At 41.0% G+C, this 20,408-nt stretch overlaps 1 pseudogene; it reads right to left on the bottom strand.

The window, feature by feature from the left end:
* Positions 1-9,480, bottom strand: part of LOC124961378 (protein CBFA2T1-like) — an 89,149-nt pseudogene extending 79,669 nt beyond the window's left edge.
* Positions 9,481-20,408: the final 10,928 nt, after the last annotated feature.

Below are 20,408 nucleotides of genomic sequence, written 5' to 3'. Positions count from 1 at the left end.
CACGCTAGCCTACAGGGCAGAAAGAACTCCTCAAGGTAAATCATGTGGATTGCCATGAGGCAAAGGCTCAAGGTAGCAAGTGTCAGCTCTCAACACACAGACAAGGTCACAAAGCAGCCCCTTCGGGAGGCTGATAAGTGAACTTGTGTTGGAGAGGAGGGTATGGCCTAGGACATCAGAGCAAAAAGTTCAGAGGTGAGAAAATTAAATAATACAGAAATGAATTAGAGGAATGTGGATGAGAGAAGTCTCACAGATGACAAGGACATATAGCTAGATTCTCATATGATCATCTGATCCAAAAGCTAAAACTTGCCTGGTAATCAAGAAAGTTCTCTCTGTGAAAATGTCAAAAGCAGAAACCAGCCTATTAGAGGAAACAATTAGGAGCTCTGAGAAGCCTCTCTCAGAGAAACCAGAACAATGTTCTTTAAACATTCACTATCAGCCTGAAGAAAACAAAAATGCTGTCCTGGGGCAGACAGGAACCCATACAGTGACCAGGTATTACTGGGCCCAGTTCTAGTTCCTTCCCAAAATGTGGACATCACCAGGCAGGAGCATTCAGGGGGAGTAGTGTGATAATTCTCACTCCTAAGGTCTTTTCTGGCCCTTGGGCTGTGGGTCTCTCTATACTTGCCATTAGCCAGAGTTAAGACCATCCACATCGACCTGATAAATACCTCCCTTTAACCCTGAATCCAGAAAATTAACAAAGTATGGTAGGCTATGGAGAGTGGTGAGTTGGATCATGATCTCTGACTGCCTTGTGGTTGTGTTTGTGACAGGAATCTCCTGTTCAATGTGCAAGTCAAGATTGCCCAGTTGCTATGGTGATGCCTGCCCTGAGACAACTCTGTGGGAAGGCATGGAGTTATATCAGTCTGGACCTGGAGCTCAGACACCAGCCCCCAGGGACAGAGAATTCTGAGCATAAGCAAGATAACCCTAATGTCTCACCAGTGCTGTGTCCTTCAGATTTCCTGCTTAGCAGAAACTTTTCCACAAATAACCTTTTGATGATAAAATCTATATAATAAACCTACTGAGCTAATTCTGGGTCACAGTTCCTCCTCTAAGATGGTGTCCCACATGGTCTCAGCCTTCTCTCTCTGTATGTGTTTGTCTTTTCTCAAACACCCATCACCCCGCTCCAGTTTCTGAATTAATGACCATGGCAGTAGGCCAAATATGGCCACAAAGATATCTGGGTCCTAATCCATAGGAGCTTTCTGCTATGGTATAGATAAGTGTTTTCCAATGGCCCATGTGTTAAAGGCTTCATCTCCAGCCCATGGCACTATTGGAAGTTGGTGGAACCCTTAAGAGTTGCAGACTAGTGGGAGGGCTTCTAGCTATTGGGATTGTACTGTGGAAGGGGGTAATGGGACCCAGCACCTTCCTCTTTCTCTTATTTGCTTCTCAGCCATGAGATGAGCAGTTCTGCCATGTGTTGCTGCCATGATTCGCTGCCTCACTAGAAGTCCCAAAGTAATGAAATCAATTGATCATGGACTGGAACTTCCAAAACTGAGTCAAAATAAGACTTTCCTCTTTATAGCATGATTATCCCAGGTATTTGTTACTATAATCTAAAGCTAACTAATACACTGCTTATGCTATCTTACATGGCAAAGGGGACTGAGCCAATGTAACCTAAGGATTTTGAAGTAATCATAAATAATTCTCCTTAGAGGGAGGTAGTGGGAGATTTGACATTAGAAGAGGAGAAGCAGTACAATGATAGAAGAAGAGATTAGAGCAAGTCAGTCATTCAAGGAAAGCTCAGTCAGAAGAAACTGAAAAAGACATTAAAAAAATTCTCCCAAGCCTCCTCCATAAGGACCCAACCTGCAGATACCCTGATTTTTAGTCCGAAAAGAATTCTGCAGACTTCTGGTCTCCAGAACTACAAGAGAATAAATTTCCTTAATTTTAAGTCACTAAGCCTAAGATTACAACAGTCCAAAGATGCTAATGCAGAAGCCAAGCCAGCCTAGCCATTCTAGTGCATGCTCTTCCAGGAGGCCCATCCACTAGAGAATGTTCACCCATGAGGCACTTTACTGAAAGGTACAGCCATCTTGGGACAACACCAGGATGTACAGGAAATGTCACTGGCACTCTAGCTTAGATGTACTTTGGTTTTCACAAGAGAAGGCTAGTCTGGATTTATCCTTCACCAGGAGGGTGGACCCATAGACACTCTGGAGCTAAGCCTTCGCTCCTTGGGAAACCTACTCACTTTCTTTTTTTAAATGGTTTTATTAGTACATTAAAGTTACACATGATAGTTGTGTTCGTTTTGACAGAATCATACATACATACATTTCAGACACCAGTACTTCCTCTTTCTCCTTGCTCCTCCCTCCCCCTGTTCCCTTTCCCATACTGTAGTGGTCTTCCTTCTGTTTTATAAAATTAGTCGTATAAATATGCATATATACACACATATGTGCACATGCCTACATAAAGGTGGAATTCACTGTGGTATATTGATATATGTACATAGCATAATTTTGTCAGTTTTATCTGGAGGAGATTTTGTCCCATAGCTCCCTCTTGTGAGAGAGTGTATGCTTACCTAGGACCTGTTGCAAGGCTGCCAGAGGCAACTCCTATACCCTTAGTAGGAGGGGAGGTAGGGCCTCCATTCCTGTGATGGGCTGACAGATCTGGCTCCATGAGAATGTTATAGGCCAGAGTATAAGGGAAATGACTAAACAGACTCCATTATGCTCTGAGACTCCATGTTATGTAGGAAATACACTTCTCCCATGGGAACACCCCACCTCTGTACCATCATCAGTTACTTAGCATGACATGTTTAGCAATACAAAATGACAATTCTTAGGTAATGAAAAATTTCTCTCTTTTGATTCCAAATACTCCTAAACAATGTACCACGTGAATGGTGATTGTGTGGATGTTAGTAACCATTCTTTAGTTTGTACCTAGGTAAGGGTCATTTTGACCCACTTCCTCCTCTGTTGATGATCTCATGATGTTAATTTGTAATTTTGAATCATAACAACACACTTATGACTGATGTGATTTTTGGTATAAGAACACCTATAATCCTATGGTTGGGGCTGTTCTCCCAATAGCCATTTTTTGGGGCCTTTTGTGAGACAGTCAGTCAGTTGGCTTAATAAAGACTCTCAAATTTGGACTTCTCACTGGTGATCAGTTCTTAAGTTGCACCCTATAACACTCCTATCTCAGAATCCCCATTAGCAAAATCTGCACTGGGGACTGTCCTGATTCACCAGTGCAAAAGCACACAATTCAAAATCATTTTCCTCTGGGACAACTCAATCTAATCCCAAAGTTTGCAACTTGAAGACCTGGGCCCAAATACATATATTACTGACACATAGTATTTTGTTGATGTTGTTACTGACATTCTTAATTAGTTACCAATATTGAAAGATCCAAATCTCCAACTTCTTTTGCACATTCAGAAGATGCACACCACAAGCCTGGATTTCCTCCAGCATTAACTGAAGCCAAGCCCAGCATCTCCCCACTTAGACCAAGAGTAAGATTTTTATTCTCTACCCCATGACCTCTACCACCCACAACTGTGTCAGAAACACTGACTACTTCACTCCCTGTCTGGGGCCACCTGAAGGAGAAACTTGGATCTGGCCTTCCTCTTTAGGCCCAACAGACCCTCCATTATTGTGCACCTCAGGGTCAAGTTGTGCCCTTCAAAGTCCATGGAACATTATGCAGAAACCCACTAGCTCTTTCTGGCTACTATTCATTGCCCAGGGGAAATAACATGAGCCTCCTATTCCATTCTTTAGGGATTGGGTTCTTCTGTGTGTAATAGGAAAAGAGAGCTGGGAAGCATGAGACATGGTCATGGGAAATTTCTTTGGTCAAATAATCCCAACACACACACTGCCCCCCATACCCACACTCCAATGGACAAGAAATGGGAAAAAGCACACATTCAAACAGATCTAAAGACCACTCCAGATTTATAAACATTATTGTTCCTTCCACAAATGCTCATTACCATGGAAAATAGTCTCCATCATTCTGGTAGCTTCAAGTGGTTTATGGGGACCTTCAAGGCAATGAAATGACAATGATCTGAGGTTGGATTCCACCCATGTCTTCCAGCTCCTGTCTTCTTCTGTGGTGTTATCTCTGCCTCCAACCTCCCAGGCTCAGAAACAATGCCCTAATTCCTGCCCTGGAACTGAGTCCATTGGGTAATTACCATCCAGGGACTGACCCTAAGGAAATATATTAGCAATAAAAATTTAATTTCTTCATAGCTTTCTTTTCACAATTTTGCCACTTTAATGTATTAAAATATGACATCCTGTTTTCATTTGGATTTCTATGATGAACACACATCTGAACATTTTAATTAGCCATTTGTATTTCTTTAATAAATTACATGTTAGTAGTTTTTGTAAGATTTTCTATTGTACATTTCTTCATGAAGTTAAAAAAAACTCCTTATAAATTGAGCACAATTCTTTGCTGTATTTGTTGGAATTTTACCCTTTATATTTTGTTTCTACTATAAATCATATATGAAATTATTCAATTCACTATGCAATTCTATCACTATTTGTGATTTTTCCCATAGTGATTTATACTAAATCCTCTGTTTTTTTGTTGCCAGAGAGAACTACATACTCATTTAGTTCCCAGAGAGATGCATACTCATTACTTGTCATAGATATTAATGGCTGAATTTTATACTTTACTTATATAATCCATCAGGAATTTATAGAATAGTATGAGGTATCTGATTTAATTTTCCCAAATGCTAATTTCTTATACATCCATAGTTGTTGAAAGAGCAATCTCTTTTCCTCCCTCTTTTGCTTCAACAACTCAAAAAATTTTATTTTCTATTACCAACCAGTTATGGTCCTAGGACCCCACAAAGAGGCAAACAGAGTTGACAGCTTCATTTGTTTGAACAGTGACTCCCAGTAAATCAAGAAAGGAAGAGGACACCAGAGGAGGACCCCAGAAGTCCCTCCCATCCCTGCACACTCATGCTTAAAACTGGGATCCTGCCAGGTTCATGTCCACCTCCAGGCAGTTCACTCCCTCCACTCCACTCTCACCTGAGCAGGGCACCTGTCTCAGGGCCTGTGCCTGAGTGGGAGGCTGCCCTGTTTGGCATAGGGGGTGTGGAACACGTCCCTTCACCAGATTCATGGTTCTAAACAAAATATATTTTGGTGTTATCCTTCCATCCCTTCTTATTTTTTGAAAGTTCAGATGTGCAAGCTGAAGTCTTTTTCTTATGGTGCTTAAATGTCAAGCCACTGAAAGAAGTGCAGAGTTAAGCAACCTCAAAGCCAGGACCAGTGGTTTGAGCCCCTCATTTGTGCCCCAAGGGTGACTTCATTCTGCTCGGAAAATAGATGAGCACGACAAATGGGAAATTCTCTGAGTTTGTCCTTAAACTCTAGGATATCATCTCCATCCCCCTGCAGGCAGGATTTATTTCCTCCTTCCCTCTCTGGAGAGTTAGGTGACTTGTATTTCAGAGTAATAAAACCTCTTATGATCAGGAGCCACGCAGAAAATGATAAATCCCCTCAGTCACTTCGAGTCACTGGGCAGTATCTACAAAGTGGTCTGGGGTCATTCTTATGGGTCCTTTCCTTATTTCCTTCACCTCCCCACCTCCCACTTTCCTTCTCCCAAATTTCCTTCCTCTTCTTTCAAAGAAACTAGGCATCTGGGGTGGAAGGCAGTGCCTGGCCATGCCCATCTTTGTCTTATGTCATTCATCTTTTTTTTTTTAATAAAACTTCTACTCACAATGCCTGTGGGTATAATCATTTTCTCTTTTTGTACAGGAGGAGGTTTCTTTTTTATTTGTTTTGGGTTTTGCAAAAAGATCGTATCTGCTTCTAAGCTGTGTCTAGATCTTCTGAAGTGTTTAGAGAAGACAGTGCTTCACCAGAGCTCATCTGTCTCTGCAGAAATGGTTTCTGAAGGGAAGTCTAAAACTTTGCTCGCATTCGGGTCTGCTTGCTCTTCCATGGATGGGAACCAAATGCATCTTCTAACTCTGCCTCTTCCACCCAGGGGAAGGAATTTAATAGATCCAAGCATTAAGAAGTTGGAAAAATGGTTGGATATTTTTAAAATCAGTCAATTATTTTGAAATTCAGATTTTAAAACTAGTCCTTATCTCGAGCTATCACAAGGGCACAACAGTACCTACATCAGTCTGTATTTTCATACCATAAATGTCTTACTCTGACAGAGATTTTGGTTTTGTTTTTTTTTTTTTTGAGATGGGGAGAAAAGTAGGAAGCTGAGAAGCCAAGAATTCTATAGACAACCATGCCTAAAATAGCATGTGAGAGGAACCCTACCTGGCCAGACTGCTCGATGTTTTAAAAGACATTGTGGACTTTTGCATTATCTGTCTGTGATTCTACTCTCCCCAGAGCATAAAAAACCCAGTCCCATTTTGACTAGCACTTCCCAGAGAGAATAACTAGTATCTCCCTGAGGAGTGCTTGGGTTCAAGACTGGGATTCAGTCTTCCTGTGTTGTTTTTACCCCACCCATTGCTACATATCTCACAAGTTAACCACTTTAAGGGACACAATTGTTTCTTATTTCATGGAAATCTTGGTGTCTTGTTATTCCAGATGTTCTGACATTAGCTAGGAAACCCTCCTGCTTCCCAGTTAACTTGGCCCAAAGGCTGGGGCTCCACCTTCCAGGCCAAGGATGGATTCATGCTATATTTGCTTACAAGGGTGGCTGTAACAAAGTGTCACAAACTAGGTGGCTTTAAACAGCCCAGTGAGAGATAGGGATCTAGTTGCAATCTTTTACATACTTTATCCAGTTTTCCCATCAGCACTTGTTAAAGAGGCTATATTTTCTCCAACAAAAGTTTTTGGAGGAAAAAAAAAAAGAGGGGATCCCATGGAAATAGAAGGGAGACAGGGTAGAAGAAGGTGATCAGGCAGAGGGATGGGCAAGGGGAGGTCCTGGGAACGAAATTAATCAAGTGATGTTCTATGCACGTGTGAACATGGCACAATGAAACACACTATTCAGCCCAATAAAATAAAATAAACAAATTTATTCTCTGCCGGATCTGGAGCGTAGAAGTCCAAAGTCAGCGGGGCTGTACTTCCGCTAAGGCTCAATCCTTCCTGGCCTCTTCCCAGCTCCTGGTGGTGGCCACAGCCCTTGGCGTACCTTGGCTTGTAGCTGTATCACTCTGGTCTTTTTTCTGTCATGACATGAATTCTCCCTCGTCTGTATCTTCACATAGACATTTCCTCTCTGTGTCTCTCTGCCTCTTCTTTTAAGGACCCAAGTCATATAGGATAAAGGGCCACCCTGCTATAGTGTGACCTCATCTTCTCCATCTGCAGTACACCCTGTTTCCAAATAAGGTCACGTTCATGGGACCTGGCATTAGGACTTCAACGTAAGAATTTATGAGGTTGGAGACCCCAATTCCATGCTGTCCCCACCTTGAGAAGAAGCAGACTTCCCCCTTGGAGTTACCTGTGCTTCTAGCTTCCAGGTTAAAAGAACTATCTTCAAATCTTTCCAAACCCTATTTGACCAGCATCCTTTGAACTGCCCACACCCTCTTCCTGAGCCAACCTGTGCTCTAGCCAACCTATGTCTGCTGAGCCAAAAAGGGGTTCTCCTTCTGCATCTATCAGGATTCCTTCATCTCTTCTCATCTCTATAAGCCTCATGGCTTTTCCAAACTCTAACCCCACTGTTCATAATACATATCTTAGCAAATAAAGAAATCATTGCTCTAAAATCTGGCTGTTGAGCGGCCCTATGCTCCATTTCCTTTATGTACCCTTAAAACCCCATGGCAAGTCTCAGTGAAAGACTTCAGTGAATGATTCACAGTCAGCCTCACATATGGTCCAGTCCAGCTCTGCTATTTACTCGCCAGGTGACCTTGGGGAAAGAACTTCACCTTTCTGAGCTTCAATTTCCTTTTCTGCACAAATGAGGCAATAACAACACCTGCTCTGCAAGATTGTTGCTAGGATGGAGTGAAATAGGTATGTATGCTGCCCCCACAGTAGATGCTTGTTAAATGTTATAGTTGTGATTACAGCTTGCCTTTTGTCTCATGGGTGATAATGTAGCTAAAAATAGTAACTATCTCTTTTTTAGTGAGCATCTACTTTTGTGCCAAGCATTTGGTGCCTATTGATTTATAGATATTAATTCTAATTGTTATAAAAGCCCTGCAAGTAAGTATCCTCTTCCTGTTTTATAGATGATGAAACTCAAAACTCAGAAGGAAAATGAAAATAAAAATTTTAAAAAGTAAAATGCGAAGGTCACATAGCTACTCAGTGCTCAAGTCAGGGTTTGAGCCCAGGGCAGTGAACTTGACCCTACATGTAAAGTTGCCTCCAGTGTCCCACACTAAGCCATCCAGGTGTGTCTTCTAAGTGTCTCTTCTCTCACACTCTTGCTTTCATACTCTGTCCCTTCTGTCCCCCTAGCTGGTTTTGACCTTTCTCCCCCTTTCACTGTCTATGTCTCCTAAGGTAGCATTTCTCAAATTTGTTCAGATGTCAGAAAAGCATGCATTCCACACAATACCATGCTTTATTTTGCAGAAGAACTGATAAAATTAATTATATCATGCATATCTTTGAAGCACTTTTACCAGCATAAAATGTAGCTACTTTCGATGTGTAACTTAGACTCATACCTAAAATCATGTATGCACATGTACACACACACACACACACACACAGACACGGACACCACGGTTAGGAACAAATCACGATTAATTACTTCCCACTATTATTAACTGACTACTCAATTATACATCTCCTCATCTGGTAGAATTTTCTATTAGACAAGAAAAAAAAGGCACCAAAAATTTTAGAAAAATAAAATTAGGGGAGAAAAAATTGAGGTTCAGAAAATTCCATAACATTAATTTCTCTGTGTGCCAAATTGGTCAGGTTTATGGAGGGAGAGGTTGAGGATCCCCAAAATACACTGGCAACATTGAACTTCAGCACCATCTCTGATGGTGGAAGGATTTGCTGGTTCCAGAGAGAGGCAGAAAAGACCAACTCTAAATGCTCCTTTACCTATGGGCTTTTGTCTTACCTTGTGAGACATCCCCCACTTTTAATCTTCTGTCCCTATTCTCTCATTTAACAAAACGAAGATGCTCTGATTGCCATTAGAATTCCAACTGTAGGCAGATTTTTATGGGAAAAGGTTCACAGTCTTCAGGACATTTTGACCCCATGGATGTCTTCTGATTTATTCTCACCTGGTGTGGTTCAGGCTGTCCTTGATGTAGCCGGTGCTCCAGTCACTGCAGGGAAAAAGAGAAGCCCCATCAGAACACAGAAGCACGTGCCAACTTTTCATTTCAGTGTCAGTCTTTGCTGCAAAGACAATCAGAGTACACCATGGGTTTACACCTGTTTCCTCACCTGCGTGCTCCTCCATGGCTTCTGGTGGCTACACCACCAGACATGATTCCTATGTAAAGCCTCATCTGTTTATGGTGTGTGTGTGTGTTTGTGGTATTGATATTGATATCAGTTTGTGTACTGATATTTCACAGGTGTCATCAGATGCGTTCTGTATTTCTTCATAGTTACCTGTATGTGGGACTCTGTGATGGGAAGCAGATCAGAGCCCCTCCCTCAGGGCCACTGGGTAATTGATCTTAAATTTGATTTGTCAGCACATCTTGAGTATGTAAACACCATGTTCCATCCAGTCTGGAAACAAGCAAAGCTCCAGTGTCATGATCATTTGGTTCCTTTGGTGGACACATTTATTGGCCTTCTAGGTTGTCATAACAAAACAAATATGAAAAATGTAATGTGCCGTATAATGTTTATTGGTTTTTTTCCTGAGCTAAAAGCAAAGTTTTAAAGATGTAGCCTTGGAAACAACTATGACTTTGGCATGGAAGGTCCCATGCAGCTTCCTGGAATCCTTACCCAAACTTAGATCAGACTAAGGAGAGCTGTCACAATGCCAGTTTTGATTATTAGAAGTTAGCAGAACTCCTGAAGACAGAGGTTGGGTGATTCTGTTTATATCAGAATGAAACAGTTCCTATACTCCTAATCCCTCTCAGAACCTACCAATGATGTGCTAAGCTGCCTTGAGATGATGCCCTTGCCTTTGATACACAGAATCACTGTCTCTCCACCACTTCCCCATGCTCCTCAAAACCAGCTGAAGTCAATATTCTGGTATTAAGAGTCAGCCATTCTCAGCAGATAGAGAATAAATGGAGCTGATTTTTCCCAGCTCTCTATTGTAACTGCATAAGATAGTGATTCTCAACTCTGAATACCCATTCAAACCCCCCAGGAACCTCTTAAAACTTAGCCAAGACCAGAACCCAGCCCTGAGCAAGGAAACAAAGTTCCCCATGTGATTCTAATGTGCATCCAGGGCTGAGGAACCACTGACATACGTCATTAAGACACTTCTAATGCAGCAATGATGTGGCACCCAGGGTGAGTGCTGACTGTAATAATGTACACCAATGTCTCAAGAATGCCTGCCTTGCTCTTGCACAGAGCAGATTCACATCATTACTTGCTCCTTATGCCAATTGCATATGGTGGACTACTACTGTGAGAAAATTCCCAGAAATGGATTGTGGCTCCAACAAAATGGAAATTTACTTTCATGTAGTGGTAATGAGTGACTATTGGTTTGCTGGTGCCTCTATTGCATCTGGTCATTCCCACAGGACAGTAGAGACTCTGTTCTCTTCCTGGTATGACTTCTGAGATCCCTTTGAGAAATCATTCTAGCCAGCCAAAAGCATGGAAAGGTTATGAGTCAGGCCTAGAAGTAGTAATTATCATTTCTTCTCACACCCCATTGACTAGAACCTAGAGGAGCACAGGGCACTGGGTAATGTGGACCAGCGGGGTGTCCAGAAAGATGAGTGGAACATGGATTGTGGTGAGTAAGTAACAGCCCCTGCCACCAACCCTAGATGTGCAGGCACACTAAAGGGACAGCTCCTTCCTACATGAAAAACATCCAGGAATTCTGTGAAGCTTTGGGGTAAGTAAAAGTGAAAGTATCCAGTCAAAATATTTTAGGCTCAGTAGCTCAAAAAAAAAATTTTTTTTAATTAGAGGCCATAGGTTATAATGTTCTATATTTTCCATCCTCTGCCCCCTGAATAAGTTGTGTGAATATTCATAAGGAAGGACTGTATAGAGGGAAAAGAGGGGTGGGAGGTGTGGAGGGGGAGGAAAAAAATAACAGAATGAATCAAACAAAATTACCCTATGTAAATTTATGATTACACAAATTGTATGCCTTTACTCCATGTACAAACAGAGAAACAAGATTTATCCCATTTGTTTACAATAAAAAAAATCATAGAGATGATATAAAAAGATACTGTAAAGGGGTAGAGTCTGATGGGATGTGTCCCAGGAGTTATCACCATAACAAAAAAATATATTCATAAGGTATACAGACTATTTTAAAATCTTTCAAAGATTTTGTTTGTTTGTTTTTGCAGTACTGGTGATTCAGCCTGGGGGCAATCTACCACTGAGCTACATCCCAAACTTTAAAAAGAGGCATGTTTTATTTTTATTCTGAGACAGTGTCTCCCTAAGTTGCCCAGGCTGTCCTTGAACTTAAGATTTTTATGCCTCAGCCTTACAAATAGCTGAGGTTAGAGGCATGTGCCTCCAGGTCCAGCTTCAAGTCTATTTTTAAAGCCTTTTGCACATAGGGATATATATGAGTTGGGGACTATAACGTGTAATAGTGAGCTCTAAGTTTCCCTTCCCCACCACTAAACAATGGCCTCATCATACTTCTCCATTCAGTAAATGGGAGCCTTCAGAGAACAGCTCACTCATCTTTCCACCACCTTGGCCATGGATCTCCACACGCCTGTGTTCAGCTCTAGTTCCTCCCTCCTAACCTGTCAAAGACCAGCCCTTCACCCCTGCACGTGATCATGTCTTCTTTATCTTCTCAATGACTACCCTCCCTCAGTCCCCTGCACCTGTATTCTCAGTCTTCTCCTCCATGTTGAAAAATTCCCGCCAATGTATGAGCAAGAGCATAGCTCTTTTAGGGGATGGAGGGAGCCTCCCTTGACCCTCTCACTGCCCATTTGCTACTTCACTGCAACAAACTCTCCAGAGTCATCCACAGCTCCTATTCCCACTCACTCCTCAACTCACTCCAAGTGGATTCCCTGCTATGACTTACAGAAGTTGTTTTCTCAAGGTCACCAGTGACTTCCATGTGACCAAATCCAATTGTCATTCTTCTCTTCCCATATTTTTCAGCTTGCTAGGACCCATTCCCTCTTCCTCAAAACAGTCTCCCCTCTTGGCATCTGTGAAATGCTCCAGTCTGCTCTGCCCATTTCTTTTGCCCTCTCTGATGGCTCAGCATTGGGACTGGCACCCTTTCCTATCTTGCTGCCATTTCTCCTAGAGGAGCTCATGCAGCTCTGTGGCTGTAGATGTTATCTCTGTGCTCATGACTCCTGAGTTCTAAATTTATCCCAGACCTTTTCTCCAACTGCTTGATTGACACTTGAATGACTCTTACTGATGGCTCAAACCTAACCAGTGCAAAGCCAAATTCAGTACCACTTCCCTCCACAAAACAAACACCTAACTTGGCAAATGGCACCTCAGTCAACCAGGTCAGAGATCTGGGAGTCATCTTTATTCTACTACCAGTGGCCCCCAAATCAATCTAACAAGAAGTCCCAGAGTAGAAGTGAAACTGGAATATTAAAGTCATGTCCCACCGCTCTACTTCCCATCGTGTTGGCTATCATGTCTCCAGGTCACGGCAGCTGCCTCCTAACAGCCCTGCCAGCTCTGTGCTTCTCTCCAGTAGTCTGTTCACATAGTGCTGGAGCTGGATTTTAAAAATATGTCAATCCTTGATCTTTGCAGCATTCCTTCACATTTCTGATAAAATCCCAATTTCTTGCCATGACCATGGAGCTCACACATGCTGTCCTATCTGCCTCCCGACACTGGTGCTGTGCTGTCTTACCTTCTCCTGTCACACACAACCACCATCCACGTCCCCCCTCAGTGCCTCCAACTTACCTTCACATGTGCCATCCCCTCTGCCTGGCATGTTGTCCTCCAGCACAGCCCTCAACTGGGTCCTGGTCATTCACATAGGTACCTGTGATGGAATCAGTACTCCTCATCTTGGTAGAGAAAGGACCAGGGTTGTGTTGTGTTTTCCAATATGCTGCAGCCCAATACTTGTATAATAGACAATAAAAGTGGACTTTAGAAAAAATAAAATGATGAAGACATAATGCAAGTCCCATTTTTAATTATTAGGTTTGACTCTTATCCAATTACATTTAAATAAATAGGAATTGAAAACACACATGGATGTTGTGACAAGGCCAAATTGATTTCTTATTTCACCATGGACTCTGCAGCAAATAGTCGATGCACAGGTACTGGTCTAGGTCCCCATCAGCAATAGGGCTGCTCTAGATTTCAGTCTAGAAGTCACCATTTTTGGCGACTTCCCTGAACAGCTCACTTAAAGTACATCCTTTTACCCCCACCCCCAATACTGTTAATTTCTCTTCTGTCTCCCATTGATCTCCACTGTAGTAGAGGATTTGTGATCTTATATTACATGAGCAGGTCCTTGAATTGAAATCAGTCTGTCACTTAGCTGATGGGCAGTTCCTTCCAGCTCTCTCCACCACATTTGCTGTTGCAGGCACTTTGTCACCTGCCTATGACTGTGGCAGGGGCAAAAGAAAGCATCCTTTGACCATTCTCCATGAGGAAACAATCCCTCCACCACAATTCAAGGGGATTTTAACCACCAGGCAGTAGTAGAATCCTAGTAGAATCCACTCTTGGTAAAGTTGAAGACTCAGAATGTGGGGAGACTTTGCATTATCCACATGGAGGGACTGAGACCTCAAGGATTTCCATGGACCTGTCCTCTCCTGATGGAGACTCCCTCCTGCAACCCTCTCTCCTCCTGGTCCTTTTATCTTTTCTGTTGCCCCCCACTGGCACTGGCCCCATGATCCCACCACACTTATTTCTGAAAGTTCTGTCTCTTTCCTTCCCCAGGCCAGGACCCTTTCCCAGCCTCCTCTTGGGTCAAGAGAATCTTCACTAACCCCAGAATGGTGTACACATGACCCACATCAGAGGAAGCAGGGAGGCCTGGCCTTTAGCTCCTTGAAAGGTTTACCTCTGATTTTCTAGTCCAAAATGTAGACCTGGAGTGCCAGTACTGATGTACATTTTGGGTCTTACTGTGGATAAAAGAACACCTGGCTCCTTTTGGTCCAGGTGTCTTCCACACCCTCTTGGGAGATGTGCATCTTAGGAGCTCCATTCCAACTCCCGAGTATGTGAGAGTGTGGTACTAATTTTTCTTTTCAGAAGATAGAGCAGAGGGCTTACTCAGACATATAAATATTCATTTGCTCACCTATCATCTGAAGACAGGATCAAGTAGAACCTAGTTTTGTTGGTTCACCAAAAAATACTTGTTGAATAAATGAATTTTAAAATTAGTGAAAGAGTATAATTCTTGTACTTAGATAAGAAGAGTGAAGAAGCCAGAAAGTCTAAAATGCAGATTGTCTAAGTAAAATTGACATTTTTTGTATTCAAAAGGGAGTACTCCGGTGCTAATAATGCAAAATAGGAAGAACTCAAGGAGAAATCTTTTTAAAGTGCATTAGCCTTTCTTTCTACCTTCATTTTGCTCAGACAATAGAATTAGTTGACTTTCCCTGAGCTCAGACAGTGGAGACGGGAGCTTGGTGTGCATAGAACAGAATTAGTTGGAGAATTATTTGCCTTTAAGAAAATGAAAATGCTCCAAACAACACACTGTTGATATGAAAGGGGTGATTTTGGTGGGAGAAGGTTGCTCTGAATCCCTTGTGATGGAGAGGTAGTCTGCCGGACTGTGTCACAGGGAAGCCACATCTATCCATAAGATGGTGCAGTCCATCTCCCAGAAGAAACAAGGCAGGATTGCCAAGAATGAGGCAGGAAACTCAGTACTACATCCTTAAACCCTTCAGGCTTATCAGCTTCCCAGTTCTCCTAAGAGTGAGGCTGCATCCACGTCCCCAAGAGGGTCCTTTGGTTTCCCCTTGTAGTGATGACCATAAAGCCAGTGTGCTCCCTATGATGTCTGTGCTCCACATGGGGAGCATCTGGCTAGGGAGACACTTACCCACTCAAATTTTATTAGACCATATTTTTCCAGGGAATGGGAAGAGGATTAGCAGGTTTAGACACTTATGTCTAGGCCTTCATGGAGTTTGAGGAATTTGGGGAATCCCAGGCAATCAGAAAAATGCTTTCTTCTTCCCAAACCTCACCTTATGGCCAGGCTTTGGACACAGGTCCCCATCCCTGAAAATAAGCCAGACAAGATTAGTACCTGATATAAACCCCTTCTTTGCTCTAGTGAGTGAGTATTGTTTTCTCCCTTTGATGAATGAGGAAACAGTGAGGGGGCAGAAGCAGAGGGAATACTTCCTAACTCATTCTGTGAAGCCAGCATTACCCTAATACCAAAACCTGACAAAGACATTAGAAGAATGCTACAGATCAATATCTTTCATGAATATAGATGTAGAAATCCCCAGCAAAATATTAGTAAATCGAATCCAACAATGTATAAAAAATTACACCCCAAGACCAAGTAGGATGTATTCAGATATGCAAGGCTGGTTCAGCACTTGAAAATCAATTAAGTAATCTATCAAATCAATAGGCTGAAAAAAGGAAGTACATGAAAGGTACAGAAAAAGAATCCAACCATAATCTGATACTGATTCATGATTCAGAACTCATTAAAATGGGAATAGAGGGGAAATTCTTCAACTTGATAAAGAATAGCTATGGAAATTCTAGAACTAACATCATACTTGATGAAAACTTGATGAAAGCTTTCCCACTAAGATCAGGAACAAGGCAAGGAGGTTCCCTTCCACCACTTCTTTTCAGCCTCATTCTGGAAGTCCTCGCTACTGCAGTAAGTCAAGAAAAGGAAATAAAACTTGTACAGATTTGGAAAAGAAATGAAACCATCTTTCTCCAAGGATGATGTGATCATTGATGTGGAAAATCCAGAAGAATTGATTAAGCAAAATTCTTTAAAAAAATTCTAATATTAATAAGTGATTACAGCATGATTATAAGACACAAGGTTAATAAACAAAAGTCTATCCTTTTCCTATAGACCAGGAGTGAACAAGTGGAATTTGAAATTTAAAACAGTGCCATTTACATTTGCTTCCCCTCAAAATAACATGCTTAGGTATCAATTTTGTAGAAGATTTACATAAGGAAAACCACAAAACCTTCATGAAAGAAACCAAAGAATTACATAAATGAAGCATATTCCACATTAATAAATAGGAAGACTCAAATTACTCTGGTTCCTGGTTCTTCCCAGCTTGTTTCACAGACTCAGTGTAATCCTGATTATTATTTTGAGGGATTATAAACTGATTTTAAAGTTTTATGAAAAAGCAAAAGAACCAGAATAGCCAACACAAATTGAAGGAGAAGAACAACTTCAAAAGACTTACCACAAAGCTGGGTGTGGTGACGCATGCCTGTAATCCCAGCAGCGTGGGAGGATGTGGCAGGAGGATTGCAAGTTCAAAGTCAGCCTCAACAACTTATGGAGGCCCTAAGGAACTCAGTGAGACCCTGTCTCAAAATAAAAGACACAAAGGGCTAGGGATGTGGTTCAGTGGTTAAGTACCCCTGGGTTCAATCCCTGGTACCAAGAAAAAAAAAAAACAAAGACTTACCATAAGGCTACATTAGTCAAAAGAGTGTGATATTGGTGAAATAAGAGGCAATTCAACAAGATACAGGGTCCAGAAATAGACCCACATAAATGTGGTCAACAAAAACAAAGAAGCAAAGACAACACAGGGAGCACACATAATCTTTCCAACATGTGGTGCTGAAACATCTAGACATCCAGGTGCCAAAGTGGGGGTGATGGGAATCAATATAGACACATGCCTTGTCCTATTCACAAATGCAAACTAAAAATGGATCATAGGCCTAAATATAAAAAGCAAAATTATAAAATTCCTAGAATATAACAAAGAAAAGAATGTAGATGACGCTGGGTATCATGATGTCTTTTTGAAACAACTTGGAGAGCATGATCCATGAAAGAAATAATTGATAAACTGGACTTTGTTAAAATTTAAAAATTCTGTTCTGTGAGAGTTAGCATCAAGAGAATAAGAAGATAAACCAGAAATTGATAGGAAAGGCACATCAGATAAAGGAGACTGTTATCCAAAATACAGAAAGAACTCTTAAAATTCTACAAGATCACTAATAATCTGATTGTAAAATGGTCCAAAGACCTTAATAGATGTCTCACCAAAGAAAAGATACAGATGGCAAATAAGCATGTGTAAATATGCTCCATGTCAGGTGTCATTGGGGAAATACAAATTAAAACCTCAAAGAGATGCAACTACACTACCTAATACAATAGCCAAAATCCTGGATGTGGACACACCAAATGCTGATGAGTATGTAGAGCAACAGGAGCTCATATTTCTGGTAGCAATGAAAAATGACATAGCCACTTTGGAAGACAGTTGGGTGGTTTCTTACAAAACAAATCATGGTTAAAATATATATATATATAGTAGCCAATCCAGCAATTGTGCTCTTTGGTATTTACTCAAAGGAGCTGGAAAATTTGTGTTCACACGAAAACCTGCCCACAGATATTTATAGCAACTCTATTCATAATTGCCAAAACTTCAAAGCAACTTTTAGTAGGTGAATGGATAAACAAACTGGTTCATCCAGAGAGTGAAATAGTATTCAACACTGAAATGAAATGATCTAACAAACCATGAAAAGACACAGAGGATTTTTTTCCTCTTTTAATTAGAGCCTTATAGTTACACATAGCAGTTGGGCTCATTGTGGCAAACTCATATGTTCACGGGATTTGGTATCAGTTCATGATTCCCCCCTTTTCCCTCCCCCCTTTTCCTCCCCTCTTCCATTCTCCTTCTTCCGTTCTACTTCACTTCCTTTCACTTATATATTAATTTATATTTTGACTGGTTCTTTGTATTATCCTATCCTTCCATCCCCTTTCCTTTATTTTCCCTAGCTTCCACATGACAGAAGACATTTGACCTTTGAGTATGTACATTTGGCTTATTTCTCTTAGCACAATATTCTCTATTTCCATTCATTTACCAGCAAATACCATGATTTCATTGTTTTATGACTGAGTACAATTACATTTATATATGTATATCACAATTTATGTATGTATATATGCATATATCAATTTCTTAATCCATTTATCTATTGATGGGCATTTGTGTTAATTCCAAAATTTAGCTATTCTGAAGTGTGCTGTTCTAAACATTGAGGTGGCTGTATCGCTGTAGTATGCTGATTTTAGACCCTTGAAGAAAATATCAAGGAGAGGGATAGCTGGGTCATATGGTGGTTACATCCCTAGTTTTTTGAGGAATCTCCATACTGTTTTCCAGAGTGATTGTACTAGTCTGCAATCCCACCAACAATGTACAAGTGTACCTTTCCCCCCACAACCTCCCCAGTATTTATTATTGTTTGTATTCCTGATTGTTGTCATAATGACTGGAGTGAGATGAAATCTTAGTGTAGTTTTGATTTGCATTTTCATGGATCCTAGAGATGTTGTACATTTTTTCATATATTTATTAGTTATTTTCATTTCTTCTTTTGAGAAGTTCCTGTGTAGCTTTTTTGATAGGGTTATTTGTTTTTTTTTGTTTTTTTTTTTTTTTTTGGTGTTAAACTTTTTGAGTTCTTTGTCTGTTCTGAATATTAATCCCCTATTGGAAAATTAGCTAGCCACAATTTTCTCCCATTCAACATAGAAGGTCTTTAAATGCACAGTCTAAGTGAAGGAAGCCAATCTGAGAAGTGTACATACTGTATGATTCCATCCATATGACATTTTGGAAAAGGCAAAACTATGGAGATAGTAAAAAGATCAGTGGTCACCAGCAGATGGAAAGATGATGAGACAGAGCACAAAGAATGTGTGGGGCAGTGAAACTATTCTGTATGTACAAAACGTACAACAGCAAGAGTGAGCCCTAATGTAAACTATGGACTCTGGATAATAATAATGTGTCAACATAAACTTGTTAGAGGTAGCAAATTCTGAGGGGAGGGCTGTTGATTGAGAAGACTGCTCATGTGTTGGGGAAGAAGGTGTATGGGAAATCTCTGCACCTTCTATCAGTATTGCTGTGAGCTTGAAACTGCTCCAAATGGTCTTTACATATATGATGTAGATAGATAGATAGATAGATAGATAGATAGATAGATAGATAGATAGATAGATGATAGATGAAAGAATAAAAAGGTTTAGGGGTTTTTCTAACCAAGACAAAAAGGGCACTATATATCTTCATCTTTGAATTTTTTTAAAGAGCAAAGCCTAAACATTTTTTCCCAGCCCCTTATCTTCCAAGCCTCAGATCTGCAGTAACCATGCTTTATTTTTGCAAGGATATAAGTCCCCCTGCCACTCGCCTCCTCCTGTGCTAGCACCACTCCAAGTGTGTTGAGTGTTGTTCCATGTAATACAGGATGTTTGCCTTAGACAACCTTTTGTATCATGTACATTTTGCTGTGCCCTGCACACATTTTAGATCTCATGGGAAGCACCGACCAGCCTTGTTTTGAAGATGTTAGAACACTGACCTCTTTATTGTATGAGTCTTTCAGAGGTGGGGCTGACAAAGCTCTATCTCCCATCACTAAGACATCCTTAAAATGCCACAGATCTTTGCCTGATGTAGCCATGTGGTGCAGAAACTGTGGTAAGCTGTCATCATTTCTCAACTTTTTTTTTTCCATTAAAAAAATGGGACCAGGAACAGCATAGAAATCACAGCTCATTGACAATGGGAAAGTGGTGGACAGAGGAGGGACAATGGTTTATTAAGAAGACTACGAAGTTTTCATTAACTCACTCAAAAATGTTTACCAAGAATAGTGCTGGATACTATAGAAGTTACAAAAATTTAAAGAATGTCTCTCTCAAAGAAGTTACAGATTTCTACAAGTATGGATGGTTCTTGACTTAGTTAGAATGGTTTAAGATTTTTCAGCTTTATGTTGGGCAGTGAGGTGCATGCCACCTTCCCAGCTACTGGAAAGGCTGAGGCAGGAGGATTATGAGTTAGAGGCCAGACTCAGCAACTTAGCAAGGCTCTAAGCAACTTAGTGAGACCCAGTCTCAAAATAAAAGACAAAAAGGAATGGGGATGTGGCTCAGTGGTAAAGCACCTCTGGGTCCAATCGCCAGTACCAAAAAAGAAAACA

This window comes from Sciurus carolinensis, chromosome 12 (genome assembly GCF_902686445.1).
Source record: "Sciurus carolinensis chromosome 12, mSciCar1.2, whole genome shotgun sequence".
Taxonomy (NCBI): Eukaryota; Metazoa; Chordata; class Mammalia; order Rodentia; family Sciuridae; genus Sciurus; species Sciurus carolinensis.
This window is presented reverse-complemented; position numbering and strand designations above follow the sequence as displayed.